General features: G+C 38.5%; 8 pseudogenes; all 8 read right to left on the reverse strand.

The window, feature by feature from the left end:
* Window positions 1–316: 316 nt before the first annotated feature.
* LOC146171210 (U2 spliceosomal RNA) lies at window positions 317–487 on the reverse strand (annotated as a pseudogene).
* A 3,667-nt stretch (window positions 488–4,154) lies between these two features.
* On the reverse strand, window positions 4,155–4,325 carry LOC146171211 (U2 spliceosomal RNA; annotated as a pseudogene).
* A 5,563-nt stretch (window positions 4,326–9,888) lies between these two features.
* LOC146171212 (U2 spliceosomal RNA) lies at window positions 9,889–10,059 on the reverse strand (annotated as a pseudogene).
* Window positions 10,060–12,416: 2,357 nt separating this feature from the next.
* On the reverse strand, window positions 12,417–12,589 carry LOC146171213 (U2 spliceosomal RNA; annotated as a pseudogene).
* Window positions 12,590–13,152: 563 nt separating this feature from the next.
* LOC146171214 (U2 spliceosomal RNA) lies at window positions 13,153–13,323 on the reverse strand (annotated as a pseudogene).
* Window positions 13,324–16,058: 2,735 nt separating this feature from the next.
* LOC146171215 (U2 spliceosomal RNA) lies at window positions 16,059–16,231 on the reverse strand (annotated as a pseudogene).
* A 14-nt stretch (window positions 16,232–16,245) lies between these two features.
* LOC146171216 (U2 spliceosomal RNA) lies at window positions 16,246–16,363 on the reverse strand (annotated as a pseudogene).
* A 379-nt stretch (window positions 16,364–16,742) lies between these two features.
* Window positions 16,743–16,913, reverse strand: LOC146171217 (U2 spliceosomal RNA; annotated as a pseudogene).
* Window positions 16,914–18,180: the final 1,267 nt, after the last annotated feature.

The following is an 18,180-nucleotide window of genomic DNA, read 5'->3' on the forward strand; positions in this document are numbered from 1 at the left end:
GGTTGTTGCAGAAACAGCGTCGGTCCACCGTTTTTTGTTTGTAGCACTTGAGCTATGGTTTACCAAATCTCGACACATCCCTTGAAGGGGATTCTTAATCAAACCATTCTTTATTGCCTCAAATAATGGACTCACATGCAATGACATGCGGAAAAAGTAACCCAAGGTGTCACTGCATGCACGAGGCGCCCAACAATGCAATAAGACAGGCATTGAGAGGATTGCTGTGTTAGGCACATGGATAGCAGTGAGCTCGAATGAAAAAAGTTAGTTGGCCTCATCTTTGAGTTGTGATTGTCCTCCCCCAAAAACCGTGAGTCGCTTAGCTAGTCCCGGAAGTAGTGCAGTACCGGGTAGACCCGTGGCAGAGGTACAGCAAGCCCAGAATGCTCTGCCGCATTACAAAAAATAGTATAATGTCAGGGTTACAAATTACAACTGGCAACTGATATCAAGCTGTTAAAACAGTGTTTTCCAGAAATGTTTTGTACATTTGCAAGCAATGCTTTATTGCAGATACCTACTGCTATTAAGGCAAAAGCCTTTATTGCCTCATAGTTGTCGTTAGCAAAAGTGTCACATTTTTGCCACAGCACTTATTGGTCGCGAAGGGAAGACGTCGTGGAGGTGTCGACCAATCACAGAGCAACACCACAGTATGTGCAAATGCATAGCTTATATGTCCATATGTCAATCAATGAGCAGTTACTAATTAAAAAGGAAATAAATAAGTAAATAATTATTTATATGCTATGTCCTGGTTATTGCACTAATTACTCAATATTGGCTAGGTAAACAATTATTACTAATTATTTACAGTTGCGAAAATATAATTACTAATTATTACCACACTGTAAAACCAACCACATTGGCTAGATAAACAATTATTACTAATTATTTATAGTTACATAGTATACTTACTAATTATTACCACACTCTGTAAAACCAACCACATTGGCTACATAAACAATTATTAATAATTATTTACAGTTGCGTAAATAATTACTACACTCTGTAAAACCAACCACATTGGCTAGGTAAACAATTATTACTAATTATTTACAGTTACGTAAATATAATTACTAATTATTACCACACTGTAAAACCAACCACAATGGCTAGGTAAACTTTTAATACTAATTATTTACATTTGCGTAAATATAATTACCAATTACTTCCACACTCTGCAAAACCAACCACAATGGCTAGGTAAACTATTACTAATTATTTACAGTTGCGAAAATATAATTACTAATTATTACCACACTGTAAAACCAACCACATTGGCTAGATAAACAATTATTACTAATTATTTATAGTTGCATAGTATACTTACTAATTATTACCACACTCTGTAAAACCAACCACATTGGCTAGATAAACAATTATTAATAATTATTTACAGTTGCGTAAATAATTACTACACTCTGTAAAACCAACCACATTGGCTAGGTAAACAATTATTACTAATTATTTACAGTTGCGTAAATATAATTACTAATTATTACTACACTGTAAAACCAACCACAATGGCTAGGTAAACTTTTAATACTAATTATTTACATTTGCGTAAATATAATTACCAATTACTTCCACACTCTGCAAAACCAACCACAATGGCTAGGTAAACTATTACTAATTATTTACAGTTGCGAAAATATAATTACTAATTATTACCACACTGTAAAACCAACCACATTGGCTAGATAAACAATTATTACTAATTATTTATAGTTGCATAGTATACTTACTAATTATTACCACACTCTGTAAAACCAACCACATTGGCTACATAAACAATTATTAATAATTATTTACAGTTGCGTAAATAATTACTACACTCTGTAAAACCAACCACATTGGCTAGGTAAACAATTATTACTAATTATTTACAGTTGCATAAATATAATTACTAATTATTACCACACTGTAAAACCAACCACAATGGCTAGGTAAACTTTTAATACTAATTATTTACATTTGCGTAAATATAATTACCAATTACTTCCACACTCTGCAAAACCAACCACAATGGCTAGGTAAACTATTATTACTAATTATTTACAGTTGCAAAAATATAATTACTAATTATTACCACACTGTAAAACCAACCACATTGGCTAGATAAACAATTATTACTAATTATTTATAGTTGCATAGTGTACTTACTAATTATTACCACACTCTGTAAAACCAACCACATTGGCTACATAAACAATTATTAATAATTATTTACAGTCGTAAATAATTACTACACTCTTTAAAACCAACCACATTGGCTAGGTAAACAATTATTACTAATTATTGACAGTTGCGTGAATATAATTACTAATTATAACCACACTCTGTAAAACCAACCACAATTGCTAGGTAAACTGTTATTACTAATTATTTACAGTTGCGTAAATATAATTACTAATTATTACCACACTGTAAAACCAACCACAATGGCTAGGTAAACTTTTAATACTAATTATTTACATTTGCGTAAATATAATTACCAATTACTTCCACACTGTAAAACCAACCACAATGGCTAGGTAAACTATTATTACTAATTATTTACAGTTGCGAAAATATAATTACTAATTATTACCACACTGTAAAACCAACCACATTGGCTAGATAAACAATTATTACTAATTATTTATAGTTGCATAGTATACTTACTAATTATTACCACACTCTGTAAAACCAACCACATTGGCTACATAAACAATTATTAATAATTATTTACAGTTGCGTAAATAATTATTACTAATTATTGACAGTTGCGTGAATATAATTACTAATTATAACCACACTCTGTAAAACCAACCACAATTGCTAGGTAAACTGTTATTACTAATTATTTACAGTTGCGTAAATATAATTACTAATTATTACCACACTGTAAAACCAACCACAATGGCTAGGTAAACTTTTAATACTAATTATTTACATTTGCGTAAATATAATTACCAATTACTTCCACACTGTAAAACCAACCACAATGGCTAGGTAAACTATTATTACTAATTATTTACAGTTGCGAAAATATAATTACTAATTATTACCACACTGTAAAACCAACCACATTGGCTAGATAAACAATTATTACTAATTATTTATAGTTGCATAGTATACTTACTAATTATTACCACACTCTGTAAAACCAACCACATTGGCTACATAAACAATTATTAATAATTATTTACAGTTGCGTAAATAATTATTACTAATTATTGACAGTTGCGTGAATATAATTACTAATTATAACCACACTCTGTAAAACCAACCACAATTGCTAGGTAAACTGTTATTACTAATTATTTACAGTTGCGTAAATATAATTACTAATTATTACCACACTGTAAAACCAACCACAATGGCTAGGTAAACTTTTAATACTAATTATTTACATTTGCGTAAATATAATTACCAATTACTTCCACACTGTAAAACCAACCACAATGGCTAGGTAAACTATTATTACTAATTATTTACAGTTGCGAAAATATAATTACTAATTATTACCACACTGTAAAACCAACCACATTGGCTAGATAAACAATTATTACTAATTATTTATAGTTGCATAGTATACTTACTAATTATTACCACACTCTGTAAAACCAACCACATTGGCTACATAAACAATTATTAATAATTATTTACAGTTGCGTAAATAATTATTACTAATTATTGACAGTTGCGTGAATATAATTACTAATTATAACCACACTCTGTAAAACCAACCACAATTGCTAGGTAAACTATTATTACTAATTATTTACAGTTGCGTAAATATAATTACTAATTATTACCACACTGTAAAACCAACCACAATGGCTAGGTAAACTTTTATTACTAATTATTTATAGTTGCATAGTATACTTACTAATTATTACCACACTCTGTAAAACCAACCACATTGGCTACATAAACAATTATTAATAATTATTTACAGTTGCGTAAATAATTACTACACTCTGTAAAACCAACCACATAACAGTAAAAGTCGGAAAAAAAAGTCGGAAAAAAAAGTCGGAAAAAAAAGTCGGAAAAAAAAGTCGGAAAAAAAAGTCGGAAAAAAAAAGTCCAAAAATTTCTAGAACAAAACAAAGCAGTTTTTCTGTTTTTTTTCAATTGTGCCTTCTCCCCCCAAAAGGGGGAGATGCTGGGCCGGTCCCGGAAGTAGTGCAGTACCGGGTCGACCCGTGGCGGAGTTGGAGCAAGCCCCGAACACTCTGCCGCGCTACAAAAATCAGTTTAATATCATGGGTACAATTAGAACCCGTAACAGATATTAAGCTGTTAAGAACAGATACTACACACAAAGAGAAGTTTATTGACTTCCAAACTGATAGAGCACGATACATTGACAATGTGAACCACAATATACATACACTTATATGTAAAGGATACCGAATAATGTGCCAATACAATACAGATGTTGTAAGTCACTTTACATTAACAGTCTTATCTTCGTATCCGAGTCTGCTTATCCTTTATACAATTTCAATCAATTGGTACAAAAAAGGGATATACAATAATAATGGGAGAACCACTCAAATCTCTCCATCCCTATGCACTAGAAGGGGAAAGGGAAAAAAAAGGGGGGGGGGATGTACATGCATACATGTTATGATCCAACGCGCGTTACATGTGGTCATCAATACAACAATGTCGGCATCGTTAGCCCATTTGGTCTCACAACAAAGAACCGTGTGTGCCAACGCTGCAGAAACCGCGCCTCCCCGTCTAGTTCGAGCCGCTCTGACAGGTATTCCCAGAGCAGGAGGCGCAGGCTCTGCAGCGCCGGGTACATGGCTCGTACTGGCTGCCTGCGTGCTTCCGCCAGGCAGCGGCGCTTCCACAAGACAAAAGGGGTACATGCCACAACTAGCCGCGCGAATGCACCCCGCGGTTGGTTTCTCCGCACCGAAAACATACGGTGTACTAGGTGCCACATAACCTTTGACACCCGACACTCAAAAGCGAAATGATCGCCAATCTCCGGTGCTCCGCACTGCGGGCACTGATTGTTGGGGACAACCCCCCATCGATAGAGGCGATCCCGGGTCGGGAGTACGCCCCACCGCTGTCGCCACTCGAAGTCTTTAACTTGGTCTGGCATTGTGATTGCGGCCCATGTTCTCCATCTCCTAGAATCGGTTCGCTCCGCCTCTTCTGCGCTGAGGCGAGCACACGCCATGAGGGCGCTTATCTCGGTTGGCGGCACTTCCTCTATGTTTACCTCTGGCAGCTCTACATTAAGCGTTTCCTGGAACCTGGCGGCCGCTTGGTAGAAAGGGTGCGGCGTTTCTGCTCGCGGCCCCAAATGTCTTTGTTCTTAATTACCGCAATTTTGGCGGCCGTTGACAAGTCAAACCGCGCAGCGTTTGCGAAAACCCTGTTGGCTTTGTCGATACTCAGGGTCCAAGTAGCTGGGGATACTCCTCCTTCTTGAAAGAGTACTCCCAGTACCCTAACAGCTTCTACCAAGGGGATCGGTTCTGGTAGTGCCTCTTGGAAGCTGCCAAAGCGGAGAGCGTGACTTTTTCCTACATTCAGTTTTGCTCCCGAGAGCGATGCATATTCTCTAAAGACTGTCATGAACCTCTGCAGGCTTTGTCCATCACGCACAAACAGGGAGATATCATCGGCGTACGCCATTATCTTCACCTCGTCTTGTCCTATCCCCGGAAAGCCGCGGATGCGACGCTCGCTGACGACGCGCCGCAGCAGTGGGTCCAGTGACAGGACAAACAGTGCTGGAGACAATGGGCAACCCTGCCGCACTCCTCGGGTTACCGCAAAATTGGGGAGCAACTCCCCGTTCAATAACATGTCACACGACACATCTTCATACAGAAGCTTTATGATCCCTATGACTTCTTCTGGGATCCCATAGGACCTTAAAACTTGATATAAATATGGGTGTTCGACCCTGTCGAAGGCCTTAGCCTGATCCAGTGAAACGAACACTCCGCTCACTCTTTTCTCCTGTGCATATGCGAAAACGTCCCGGGTGAACGTGAGCGCTGCAAATACGGAGCGTCCCGGTACCGCCGACGATTGATAGGGGCAGATTAAATCTGCCAAAAAGGGCCGGAGGCGCTTGGCAAGCAGAGAAGTAACCAACTTGTAATCACTATTTAATAACGTTATTGGTCGCCATGCCTCTGGAGATGACGGCGATGCTCCTTCTTTGGGGATCAAAATTATGCGTCCTGCTGAGAAGGATGCAGGTTTCCGTCCATCCCTGATGACCATGTTGACCAAGGTAGTTATCAGGCCGCCAAGAACATCAAAGAATTGCCAGTAGAAGGCCGCCATAATGCCGTCCGGACCGGGCGCGGATGAGTGTGTCATGTCTCTTAAGGCTTCCAACACTTCTGTGCGTGACGCTGGGGCACTAAGTGCCGCACCCTCGGCTTCGGGCAGAGCTGGTAAGTCGTCACAGAAGGAGGCAATATCTGTCTCTCCATCAGCTTCGTTTCGGGAGGCCGACGTAAATCGCGCGGCAAAGTGTTCTCGAAAGACTTGCGCGATCACAGCCGGATCCTCCAAAATTGTGCCCTCGCCCATGTCCACACTCTCCACCCGTTCTGTCCGGCCATCGTGCCTGCGCGTGCTTCGACTGTGCATCAAATCCGCCGTGCACTCGGCTGTGCGCGGCGCATCCCTGCTTTGTGTATCCTGGTACCCATCTTGCAGGATGCGGTGATATCTTATCCTCAAGATATCCAGGTATTCTCGCATGGCGAACGATAACTCGTCGGCCCTTTGAATTATCTTCATCCTTCTTAGTACATCGTTCAGCGCAGCGGTACGCCGTGCACTTTTCTTCTTTCCTGCCCGAACAAGAATTGCCCGCCATTCGGTCTTGAGGTTGTCCCACCCCTCGGGTGACAGCTGGTTAATGTCAGCAATAGAGTTCGACACCTCCGCCCGAATGTCGCTGACACTCTTGCCATCCAGCATTAACGATGCGTCCATACGCCACAGATTCGGGCGCGTCGGGCGGCCTGCTGAACATTTCAATGTGGCCATGACAGGTACATGATCACTAAACTTTGCCATATCTTGCGGGAGATTTAGCACCTCGCAGGAGACCAGGAGGGGCATCAAACAGGGAGGGACGTAGACTCTATCTATACGGCTAGAGCTACGTGTGCTCGTGCGAGTGGCCATAAATTCATCTCCATGTAGCACCACCCACGCATCCGAGAGGTGGACCTGGCGCACGAGTTTCCGTAGCTCTTTTGCGTGGTAGCAGGATGAGCCCTGCCCTGGTCCTCTAAGGTCTCGCTCCGAATCTAGGACACAGTTAAAATCTCCCAACAAAACATGAGGGGTGGAATCCAGAAAGAAGGGCGCAATGGATTTGAAGAAGTCATTGGTGAGTGCCCTTGTAACTGGAGCATACACGTTCACGAAACGAGTCTTCCGCCCTTCTAAGAACAAATCCACCGCAATAACCCGCCCGTCAGGACCGTATGTGCAATGCGCTCCATTGCGAAACGCGGGAGATATGAAAATAACCCCTACACCACAGCACCGTGAGTCTGTTAGCGAAAAAAAAGCATCAACATGAAAGCGAGAACGAAAAGATAGTACATCGGATGGAGTGCGTAAATTGCACTCTTGCAAAAATAAGACATCAATTTGGTGTAGTCGCGCAAAATGAATAATTTCGCGCTGCTTGTCAGGGTTGCGAAACCCTCTAACGTTAAAGGTAACAAACTTAAAAGAAGCCATGACAAATAAATGGAATGAACTCAAATAACACAGCAAACTGAGAAACTATAGAACAAACAAACGATGCAGACAGACTCACAGCACGGTGCAGCACGGTGCACGGTCCCTTGATGGCGCCTTGGAATGGACGCCGGGACCACTGAAGGTCAAAGGGAAGGGATGTGGACCGTTACGGCCCTGTCGCTCTTCTGCTGGTGCCATGGTGCTTAGTTCTCTGACGGCCTGATGTCCATTTCATCTGCCTCGTTGCCGTCCACCTTCTTGGGCTTTTTCTTCGGCGCCGAACCGCACGGGCCCGATCCGCTGTCCGAAGAAAGAGTCCGCTTTACCAGGTCCTCGTCTGCACAGGACGTCTTCCGCATTGGCCGCAGCGAAGAGTCCCCACTATTTGGTCGCTGGGGCATTGCGGCTGCCAATGAACCAGGAACAGGCCGTTCTTCACTCCTGGCTCTCCCTGGTTCCACCTGCAATTTAATAGGTGTATGCAGCGGAGAATCTTCTGTTAAGGACTCGGACAATTCCCTGGAGGTCTTAGATGGTGTCCGTTGTGCAGCGGTAAGATCCTGCTCAAACAACGCCTCCTCCAAGGATGGAAGCTCCGGTAAGTGGGACCCTTCCTCGTCATCAGAATCCAGGTTGGCGGCGGCTCCTTGCTCATCCGCAGCAATGGTGATCGTCGAGGATCTATCGTCGTCAGGTTCGAAGTCTCGGGACTCGTGGCCACCGTCCGATGGTTCCTGCAGAGACACAGCAGCACCGCTTGGCCCTTCACGGTGAGCGGCAGCAGCCGCTGCTACAGCCGTAGCATAGGTACGTGGCAGGACACAATCCGATGTGGCATGTGCCCCACTACAGCGCTTGCAACCAGTATTACAAGTCTCTGTGCTGTGTCCGTATGCTGAGCAGCGTCCGCACTTGGTTGCTTGGCAGGCAGCACCCATGTGGCCTTCCCCTCCGCACCGCGAGCATACCCTCTTCATGCCGCGGTATTCGAGCATAACTCGATAGCCCGCGACAGAGAGAAAATTCGGTGGGGCTCGTACCATGTCCAGTTTAACGAGGCGGCACCCATTTCGTACATGGCTTTTCCCTTTGAAGCCGGGCTCCGTGATGGCTCGCACCTTTCCATACGGTGTCAATGCTGTAGTCAGGGCATCGTCACTGACACATGGCGGCAGCCTAAAAACAGTAACAAAAACCACTGGAGCAGCAAGCTGCACCAGCGGCACATGATGACTGCCGACGAGCACAGTGCCCGCGGCAACAACTTTGGTGGCTTGTGCCATTGAAGAAACAGCAGCCAGGAACTTGGTTCCGCCGAGGTGCTGCAAGTACTGCAGCCCCCCGACACCGACGACACCCTCGAGGGCATCAATGATGTCGTCTGCCGGAGCGGGCTCCGGCAACTGGAAGGTGAAGCACTGGGCCTTTGAGGGCCGAGTGCTCGGAGGTGGATGGTCCATCACTGCAGGACCAGGGCGCCAGGCAGGAAACCCGGCCGAGGACTGCAGGCCGCGGGCAGCAGGACCTCAGGAGGGGGGGGTTCCGCCAGGTGGAGGGGCCCAGGACACCAGGCAGCAGGCCAGGCACCAGGGCACGACGCTGAGCAGCAGGACCCCGCCGAACCAGGAGGCAGCACACCAGGCCACCAGCCGCAGGAGCCCCAGACGCCAGGCAGCAGGCCAGGCACCAGGGCAGCAGGACCACTGATACTACAGCACAATAGAAGCACTTTGATCTTAGCCAAAAGGCCGAGAAGCGATAGATTGACAAGGAACTGCAGTTCGATCCCATCAAAAATGTATGCCCAAGTGGTGCCACTTATCGGTTGTTGCAGAAACAGCGTCGGTCCACCGTTTTTTGTTTGTAGCACTTGAGCTATGGTTTACCAAATCTCGACACATCCCTTGAAGGGGATTCTTAATCAAACCATTCTTTATTGCCTCAAATAATGGACTCACATGCAATGACATGCGGAAAAAGTAACCCAAGGTGTCACTGCATGCACGAGGCGCCCAACAATGCAATAAGACAGGCATTGAGAGGATTGCTGTGTTAGGCACATGGATAGCAGTGAGCTCGAATGAAAAAAGTTAGTTGGCCTCATCTTTGAGTTGTGATTGTCCTCCCCCAAAAACCGTGAGTCGCTTAGCTAGTCCCGGAAGTAGTGCAGTACCGGGTAGACCCGTGGCAGAGGTACAGCAAGCCCAGAATGCTCTGCCGCATTACAAAAAATAGTATAATATCAGGGTTACAAATTACAACTGGCAACTGATATCAAGCTGTTAAAACAGTGTTTTCCAGAAATGTTTTGTACATTTGCAAGCAATGCTTTATTGCAGATACCTACTGCTATTAAGGCAAAAGCCTTTATTGCCTCATAGTTGTCGTTAGCAAAAGTGTCACATTTTTGCCACAGCACTTATTGGTCGCGAAGGGAAGACGTCGTGGAGGTGTCGACCAATCACAGAGCAACACCACAGTATGTGCAAATGCATAGCTTATATGTCCATATGTCAATCAATGAGCAGTTACTAATTAAAAGGGAAATAAATAAGTAAATAATTATTTATATGCTATGTCCTGGTTATTGCACTAATTACTCAATATTGGCTAGGTAAACAATTATTACTAATTATTTACAGTTGCGAAAATATAATTACTAATTATTACCACACTGTAAAACCAACCACATTGGCTAGATAAACAATTATTACTAATTATTTATAGTTGCATAGTATACTTACTAATTATTACCACACTCTGTAAAACCAACCACATTGGCTACATAAACAATTATTAATAATTATTTACAGTTGCGTAAATAATTACTACACTCTGTAAAACCAACCACATTGGCTAGGTAAACAATTATTACTAATTATTTACAGTTACGTAAATATAATTACTAATTATTACCACACTGTAAAACCAACCACAATGGCTAGGTAAACTTTTAATACTAATTATTTACATTTGCGTAAATATAATTACCAATTACTTCCACACTCTGCAAAACCAACCACAATGGCTAGGTAAACTATTACTAATTATTTACAGTTGCGAAAATATAATTACTAATTATTACCACACTGTAAAACCAACCACATTGGCTAGATAAACAATTATTACTAATTATTTATAGTTGCATAGTATACTTACTAATTATTACCACACTCTGTAAAACCAACCACATTGGCTACATAAACAATTATTAATAATTATTTACAGTTGCGTAAATAATTACTACACTCTGTAAAACCAACCACATTGGCTAGGTAAACAATTATTACTAATTATTTACAGTTGCGTAAATATAATTACTAATTATTACCACACTGTAAAACCAACCACAATGGCTAGGAAAACTTTTAATACTAATTATTTACATTTGCGTAAATATAATTACCAATTACTTCCACACTCTGCAAAACCAACCACAATGGCTAGGTAAACTATTATTACTAATTATTTACAGTTGCGAAAATATAATTACTAATTATTACCACACTGTAAAACCAACCACATTGGCTAGATAAACAATTATTACTAATTATTTATAGTTGCATAGTGTACTTACTAATTATTACCACACTCTGTAAAACCAACCACATTGGCTACATAAACAATTATTAATAATTATTTACAGTCGTAAATAATTACTACACTCTTTAAAACCAACCACATTGGCTAGGTAAACAATTATTACTAATTATTGACAGTTGCGTGAATATAATTACTAATTATAACCACACTCTGTAAAACCAACCACAATTGCTAGGTAAACTGTTATTACTAATTATTTACAGTTGCGTAAATATAATTACTAATTATTACCACACTGTAAAACCAACCACAATGGCTAGGTAAACTTTTAATACTAATTATTTACATTTGCGTAAATATAATTACCAATTACTTCCACACTGTAAAACCAACCACAATGGCTAGGTAAACTATTATTACTAATTATTTACAGTTGCGAAAATATAATTACTAATTATTACCACACTGTAAAACCAACCACATTGGCTAGATAAACAATTATTACTAATTATTTATAGTTGCATAGTATACTTACTAATTATTACCACACTCTGTAAAACCAACCACATTGGCTACATAAACAATTATTAATAATTATTTACAGTTGCGTAAATAATTATTACTAATTATTGACAGTTGCGTGAATATAATTACTAATTATAACCACACTCTGTAAAACCAACCACAATTGCTAGGTAAACTATTATTACTAATTATTTACAGTTGCGTAAATATAATTACTAATTATTACCACACTGTAAAACCAACCACAATGGCTAGGTAAACTTTTATTACTAATTATTTATAGTTGCATAGTATACTTACTAATTATTACCACACTCTGTAAAACCAACCACATTGGCTACATAAACAATTATTAATAATTATTTACAGTTGCGTAAATAATTACTACACTCTGTAAAACCAACCACATAACAGTAAAAGTCGGAAAAAAGTCGGAAAAAAAAGTCGGAAAAAAAAGTCGGAAAAAAAAGTCGGAAAAAAAAGTCGGAAAAAAAAGTCGGAAAAAAAAGTCGGAAAAAAAAAGTCCAAAAATTTCTAGAACAAAACAAAGCAGTTTTTCTGTTTTTTTTTCAATTGTGCCTTCTCCCCCCAAAAGGGGGAGATGCTGGGCCGGTCCCGGAAGTAGTGCAGTACCGGGTCGACCCGTGGCGGAGTTGGAGCAAGCCCCGAACACTCCGCCGCGCTACAAAAATCAGTTTAATATCATGGGTACAATTAGAACCCGTAACAGATATTAAGCTGTTAAGAACAGAGTGTTTTTCAGAAATGTTTTGTACATTTCCTAGCAGTTTTATTGCAGACACCTACTGTTGTTGTTCATTCCTTTTTAGGGGAAATCTCATCTGTAAAGTTTTATTCCTGCTGTGGGGTGAGTGTATTGTTGTGCGTGTAGGAAGTCTTTCTAACTCGAGCTGCTGAAGTACACTTTGATCTTAGCCAAAAGGCCGAGAAGCGATAAATTGACAAGGAACTGCAGTTCGATCCCATCAAAAATGTATGCCCAAGTGGTGCCACTTATCGGTTGTTGCAGAAACAGCGTCGGTCCACCGTTTTTTGTTTGTAGCACTTGAGCTATGGTTTACCAAATCTCGACACATCCCTTGAAGGGGATTCTTAATCAAACCATTCTTTATTGCCTCAAATAATGGACTCACATGCAGTGACATGCGGAAAAAGTAACCCAAGGTGTCACTGCATGCACGAGGCGCCCAACAATGCAATAAGACAGGCATTGAGAGGATTGCTGTGTTAGGCACATGGATAGCAGTGAGCTCGAATGAAAAAAGTTAGTTGGCCTCATCTTTGAGTTGTGATTGTCCTCCCCCAAAAACCGTGAGTCGCTTAGCTAGTCCCGGAAGTAGTGCAGTACCGGGTAGACCCGTGGCAGAGGTACAGCAAGCCCAGAATGCTCTGCCGCATTACAAAAAATAGTATAATGTCAGGGTTACAAATTACAACTGGCAACTGATATCAAGCTGTTAAAACAGTGTTTTCCAGAAATGTTTTGTACATTTGCAAGCAATGCTTTATTGCAGATACCTACTGCTATTAAGGCAAAAGCCTTTATTGCCTCATAGTTGTCGTTAGCAAAAGTGTCACATTTTTGCCACAGCACTTATTGGTCGCGAAGGGAAGACGTCGTGGAGGTGTCGACCAATTACAGAGCAACACCACAGTATGTGCAAATGCATAGCTTATATGTCCATATGTCAATCAATGAGCAGTTACTAATTAAAAAGGAAATAAATAAGTAAATAATTATTTATATGCTATGTCCTGGTTATTGCACTAATTACTCAATATTGGCTAGGTAAACAATTATTACTAATTATTTACAGTTGCGAAAATATAATTACTAATTATTACCACACTGTAAAACCAACCACATTGGCTAGATAAACAATTATTACTAATTATTTATAGTTGCATAGTATACTTACTAATTATTACCACACTCTGTAAAACCAACCACATTGGCTACATAAACAATTATTAATAATTATTTACAGTTGCGTAAATAATTACTACACTCTGTAAAACCAACCACATTGGCTAGGTAAACAATTATTACTAATTATTTACAGTTACGTAAATATAATTACTAATTATTACCACACTGTAAAACCAACCACAATGGCTAGGTAAACTTTTAATACTAATTATTTACATTTGCGTAAATATAATTACCAATTACTTCCACACTCTGCAAAACCAACCACAATGGCTAGGTAAACTATTACTAATTATTTACAGTTGCGAAAATATAATTACTAATTATTACCACACTGTAAAACCAACCACATTGGCTAGATAAACAATTATTACTAATTATTTATAGTTGCATAGTATACTTACTAATTATTACCACACTCTGTAAAACCAACCACATTGGCTAGATAAACAATTATTAATAATTATTTACAGTTGCGTAAATAATTACTACACTCTGTAAAACCAACCACATTGGCTAGGTAAACAATTATTACTAATTATTTACAGTTGCGTAAATATAATTACTAATTATTACCACACTGTAAAACCAACCACAATGGCTAGGTAAACTTTTAATACTAATTATTTACATTTGCGTAAATATAATTACCAATTACTTCCACACTCTGCAAAACCAACCACAATGGCTAGGTAAACTATTACTAATTATTTACAGTTGCGAAAATATAATTACTAATTATTACCACACTGTAAAACCAACCACATTGGCTAGATAAACAATTATTACTAATTATTTATAGTTACATAGTATACTTACTAATTATTACCACACTCTGTAAAACCAACCACATTGGCTACATAAACAATTATTAATAATTATTTACAGTTGCGTAAATAATTACTACACTCTGTAAAACCAACCACATTGGCTAGGTAAACAATTATTACTAATTATTTACAGTTGCGTAAATATAATTACTAATTATTACCACACTGTAAAACCAACCACAATGGCTAGGTAAACTTTTAATACTAATTATTTACATTTGCGTAAATATAATTACCAATTACTTCCACACTCTGCAAAACCAACCACAATGGCTAGGTAAACTATTATTACTAATTATTTACAGTTGCGAAAATATAATTACTAATTATTACCACACTGTAAAACCAACCACATTGGCTAGATAAACAATTATTACTAATTATTTATAGTTGCATAGTGTACTTACTAATTATTACCACACTCTGTAAAACCAACCACATTGGCTACATAAACAATTATTAATAATTATTTACAGTCGTAAATAATTACTACACTCTTTAAAACCAACCACATTGGCTAGGTAAACAATTATTACTAATTATTGACAGTTGCGTGAATATAATTACTAATTATAACCACACTCTGTAAAACCAACCACAATTGCTAGGTAAACTGTTATTACTAATTATTTACAGTTGCGTAAATATAATTACTAATTATTACCACACTGTAAAACCAACCACAATGGCTAGGTAAACTTTTAATACTAATTATTTACATTTGCGTAAATATAATTACCAATTACTTCCACACTGTAAAACCAACCACAATGGCTAGGTAAACTATTATTACTAATTATTTACAGTTGCGAAAATATAATTACTAATTATTACCACACTGTAAAACCAACCACATTGGCTAGATAAACAATTATTACTAATTATTTATAGTTGCATAGTATACTTACTAATTATTACCACACTCTGTAAAACCAACCACATTGGCTACATAAACAATTATTAATAATTATTTACAGTTGCGTAAATAATTATTACTAATTATTGACAGTTGCGTGAATATAATTACTAATTATAACCACACTCTGTAAAACCAACCACAATTGCTAGGTAAACTATTATTACTAATTATTTACAGTTGCGTAAATATAATTACTAATTATTACCACACTGTAAAACCAACCACAATGGCTAGGTAAACTTTTATTACTAATTATTTATAGTTGCATAGTATACTTACTAATTATTACCACACTCTGTAAAACCAACCACATTGGCTACATAAACAATTATTAATAATTATTTACAGTTGCGTAAATAATTACTACACTCTGTAAAACCAACCACATAACAGTAAAAGTCGGAAAAAAAAGTCGGAAAAAAAAGTCGGAAAAAAAAGTCGGAAAAAAAAGTCGGAAAAAAAAAGTCCAAAAATTTCTAGAACAAAACAAAGCAGTTTTTCTGTTTTTTTTTCAATTGTGCCTTCTCCCCCCAAAAGGGGGAGATGCTGGGCCGGTCCCGGAAGTAGTGCAGTACCGGGTCGACCCGTGGCGGAGTTGGAGCAAGCCCCGAACACTCCGCCGCGCTACAAAAATCAGTTTAATATCATGGGTACAATTAGAACCCGTAACAGATATTAAGCTGTTAAGAACAGATACTACACAAAGAGAAGTTTATTGACTTCCAAACTGATAGAGCACGATACATTGACAATGTGAACCACAATATACATACACTTATATGTAAAGGATACCGAATGATGTGCCAATACTACACTTTGATCTTAGCCAAAAGGCCGAGAAGCGATAAATTGACAAGGAACTGCAGTTCGATCCCATCAAAAATGTATGCCCAAGTGGTGCCACTTATCGGTTGTTGCAGAAACAGCGTCGGTCCACCGTTTTTTGTTTGTAGCACTTGAGCTATGGTTTACCAAATCTCGACACATCCCTTGAAGGGGATTCTTAATCAAACCATTCTTTATTGCCTCAAATAATGGACTCACATGCAATGACATGCGGAAAAAGTAACCCAAGGTGTCACTGCATGCACGAGGCGCCCAACAATGCAATAAGACAGGCATTGAGAGGATTGCTGTGTTAGGCACATGGATAGCAGTGAGCTCGAATGAAAAAAGTTAGTTGGCCTCATCTTTGAGTTGTGATTGTCCTCCCCCAAAAACCGTGAGTCGCTTAGCTAGTCCCGGAAGTAGTGCAGTACCGGGTAGACCCGTGGCAGAGGTACAGCAAGCCCAGAATGCTCTGCCGCATTACAAAAAATAGTATAATATCAGGGTTACAAATTACAACTGGCAACTGATATCAAGCTGTTAAAACAGTGTTTTCCAGAAATGTTTTGTACATTTGCAAGCAATGCTTTATTGCAGATACCTACTGCTATTAAGGCAAAAGCCTTTATTGCCTCATAGTTGTCGTTAGCAAAAGTGTCACATTTTTGCCACAGCACTTATTGGTCGCGAAGGGAAGACGTCGTGGAGGTGTCGACCAATCACAGAGCAACACCACAGTATGTGCAAATGCATAGCTTATATGTCCATATGTCAATCAATGAGCAGTTACTAATTAAAAGGGAAATAAATAAGTAAATAATTATTTATATGCTATGTCCTGGTTATTGCACTAATTACTCAATATTGGCTAGGTAAACAATTATTACTAATTATTTACAGTTGCGAAAATATAATTACTAATTATTACCACACTGTAAAACCAACCACATTGGCTAGATAAACAATTATTACTAATTATTTATAGTTGCATAGTATACTTACTAATTATTACCACACTCTGTAAAACCAACCACATTGGCTACATAAACAATTATTAATAATTATTTACAGTTGCGTAAATAATTACTACACTCTGTAAAACCAACCACATTGGCTAGGTAAACAATTATTACTAATTATTTACAGTTACGTAAATATAATTACTAATTATTACCACACTGTAAAACCAACCACAATGGCTAGGTAAACTTTTAATACTAATTATTTACATTTGCGTAAATATAATTACCAATTACTTCCACACTCTGCAAAACCAACCACAATGGCTAGGTAAACTATTACTAATTATTTACAGTTGCGAAAATATAATTACTAATTATTACCACACTGTAAAACCAACCACATTGGCTAGATAAACAATTATTACTAATTATTTATAGTTGCATAGTATACTTACTAATTATTACCACACTCTGTAAAACCAACCACATTGGCTACATAAACAATTATTAATAATTATTTACAGTTGCGTAAATAATTACTACACTCTGTAAAACCAACCACATTGGCTAGGTAAACAATTATTACTAATTATTTACAGTTGCGTAAATATAATTACTAATTATTACCACACTGTAAAACCAACCACAATGGCTAGGAAAACTTTTAATACTAATTATTTACATTTGCGTAAATATAATTACCAATTACTTCCACACTCTGCAAAACCAACCACAATGGCTAGGTAAACTATTATTACTAATTATTTACAGTTGCGAAAATATAATTACTAATTATTACCACACTGTAAAACCAACCACATTGGCTAGATAAACAATTATTACTAATTATTTATAGTTGCATAGTGTACTTAC

The sequence above is a fragment of the Amblyomma maculatum genome, unplaced genomic scaffold (genome assembly GCF_055883805.1).
Source record: "Amblyomma maculatum isolate TAMU_Amacu unplaced genomic scaffold, ASM5588380v1 scaffold_23, whole genome shotgun sequence".
Lineage (NCBI taxonomy): Eukaryota > Metazoa > Arthropoda > Arachnida > Ixodida > Ixodidae > Amblyomma > Amblyomma maculatum.